Source organism: Centruroides sculpturatus, unplaced genomic scaffold (assembly GCF_000671375.1).
Source record: "Centruroides sculpturatus isolate CEXI.00-Female unplaced genomic scaffold, Cexi_2.0 scaffold433, whole genome shotgun sequence".
Taxonomy (NCBI): Eukaryota; Metazoa; Arthropoda; class Arachnida; order Scorpiones; family Buthidae; genus Centruroides; species Centruroides sculpturatus.
The window spans coordinates 170,911-174,144 of NW_019384677.1; positions in this window are offsets into that span (position 1 = coordinate 170,911).

The following is a 3,234-nucleotide window of genomic DNA, read 5'->3' on the forward strand; positions in this document are numbered from 1 at the left end:
GTGAAATAAGAAAGATAAAGTTTTCGTATTTAGTTTTTTTTTATTTATATCTTCCTACATACAGTTTTGTTAGTACAGAAGAAATAAATGCAAATATGCTACTTACACCGCGGTATTTACTTCTTTTATTCCAAAGTAATTCTAAGAAACTATTAATGCTTGGAATTTTGGATACAAATTCGTGTAGAATATCCTGCCGTTTTCAGCAGCAATTCTAAATTTGCTGCCTTTCTCTAGTACAGTACATATTTTCGAATATTTTTTGTTTTTTCTATGAATTTTAAATGTTTCTCATTTTATCTTTTGTTAAAAATTAATGAGTTTTTATGTTTGTTTGTGTTGTTTGAATATTATTTAAATAGATAATGAAATAATGAAGTTATGTTTTACATTTATTATATAAAAAATAAAGCAATAATAAAAAAAATCAATTTATTATAGATAATTTAACAAATATAAATTATTATTAAAAAATGGAAGTCACAAAATATTATGAAATATTTGGTGGGCCGCGAGTATAAAAAGGTTAAGAACCATTGATTAAAGGGACCATTAGGAAATCCGATAATATTTAGTTATACTAGGATATAAAATTGAAAAATAAAAATAGCTTAAAATTAGTAATTTTTATTATTAATTTTAAATTTTAAAAAAGGAACTTTTTTTATTTAAAGGCACAGGAGTTGTTGAGCTTTAAAGTGAATGAACAAAGTCGTGTTTTCCATACACAAACATTCACACATACAGAAACCCCCGAATTTTTTGCATTTCTTGACGTTTCAAGGTCCCCTTAGTCCAAAGATGTAAAAATCTTGGGGGATCGTTTTTCGACCGATCGCCATACTTTCTGTCTGTTACATATAACAACCGGGAAAGAAAAAATTTGAATGAAACATAGCATTGAATTTAGATTTTCAATAAGCTAATCTATTAAATATACAGATTATTCACAATAGAAAATAATCGTTTGTTGAAACATTTTCTTCCGTAAATGTATACGTGCTATTTACTAAGTTCAATGTTAACTGTATAATACTCAGAAAACTCGTTTTCACAAAGAACAAAATACAGGTTTAGAGTTTTAGACAGTTGGGTCAGTGCTATTTTCTTATCAGATTAAAACAAACAAAAAGACTGACAGATAACAAAACGCCTGTTTTGTCGTCTGTCAGTTTGTAAGCTCTTGATTACAAAGTTGCTTCATGTGATTTTGTTTTTAATTGAATACACAGTATATTAATTATCTGTGAAAGTTAAATATTGTATGGTGGAAGTTCGAAAATAAAAAATATATTTTCAAACAAAAATAAATAACTTTTATCTTTTTAAATTGAAAACATGAAAAATTGAATTAATGACTTAAAATAAGGGGTGGTTTGATAGGAAAAAATTTATGAGGTTCCGGCCATTCGCCTCCAACTTATGGTCTTAGTTCTATAATATATAGGTAATAAATAGTTAATAATATATTTAATGCTTCAAGAAATTATATCTAAATTTTATAAACCTGTTAGTCTTTGTCTTTAATCGCATGCTTATAGGATTGGCCATAAATTTTGCAGGTAATCATTGCAATGAATACTAGGGGTGGGTGTTTACAAAAACNATTTTAAATAATATGAAAGAGTCTTATCAAAACAGACTACTGTATTTAGCCTATAATTAAATACTGTAATTGAAGATATGAATGGATGAAGGTGTTATGCTAAAAAATTGAAGTTTTGAGTAAATTGATGTATAAATTCTACTTTTTAATTATTTCGGTGTAAATACACCCACAAAATGATATAGGCCTATCTCAGAAAGTATTAAAGTGTCATTTAATTTCTGAGATATATGAAACATGGATACATTAAACCTTCATCCGTGTAGGATAATCGGGTTTTAAGTGATTATAACTTATCGCCTTCATCCGGTTTTGTCTTTAATTATTATATGTAAAGTTTAATAAGATCTAGCTATCGATTTTTTAAGATGAAAATGTTATATTATTGTTTATATTAGCTTGAGTGATAATCAAACATTTATTATTTCAAGAAATCGGAAATCGGATACAGTAAATATCCGATTTCCGATTTTTTAGCCATATGTATTCAATATAACATTCGTATTTCCTTTTAGAATAAGTACTCTGTCTTATCTAAAAGGAAAAGAACTCAGTATTCTTTTCTAAAAGATTACAGCCAGTACTGTACTGTACAGTACATATGTATGACGATCGAAAATATAAAATTATTTTTACTGTGCAACCTTCGATACTACGTTCTACTAATTAATCTTATTGATATTTTATAATGAAGCTTATTATTAAGTTCTTTTCCATCCAAGAATTTCGTTACAAAACTGCAGAATTTGATAGAAAGAAAGTAAGCGATCGAGAAAAAAATTGAGAGAAAGTATAAACACATAAATTATGTTACACTTATATTGATACGTGATAGTTTACTAGCATTAGTATTACAGAACTTATAAGAAGTATTGCTAATTCGTTTAGAGCAGTGGTGCCAAACTTTTCGACAGGTAGGCCAAATTGAATATTAGCCAAGTCATAGGTTAAACGAGACACAAACGTTTTGTATATTCCATTTACAGTAAATCAAAAATAAACCTATTTCTATCATTTACAAGTAATGTATCAGATATATTTATGGACAAGATTAATTTAACGTACACTATTGTACTGTACAATAAAAAATTAAAATTTGTTTATTATGATATTAAAATCATTTCAATTAATACTAACAAAATTTTAGGTATTTTGTCACTGTTATGTCTCCTTTTTTTGATTGTAAATTATTTTCATTATGTGATAAAATTTTTTTGAATTGTTTATAATTTATAGAAATAATACGAGGTGAGGTAAATAAAGTACTTTATTTACGGTCACCTCGTATTATTTGCTTTATTAAAGACCGTATTTAACTTTGTGTAGAGAAGAATGTATTTTAATTTGTCGTTATATTAAAGCGTAGCTTGAATATACTGTAACTGATTCTTGCGTGATAAGAACATCTGACGATAATTTTTGAAATTAATTAGGAGGATTGTTTTCTATGAGTATCACATATTTTCTCGTGGTGATATAAAACTTTTTTGTTAAGTAGTGTACATTCTCTAAAAATCAGAAAATTATAAATCTGTATATTATGTATATATATATCAATATTAAAAGCAAAACGTTCCGTCCCCACCAAAACTGAAATCAACACTTTACGAAGAAGGGTGTAATTAGGT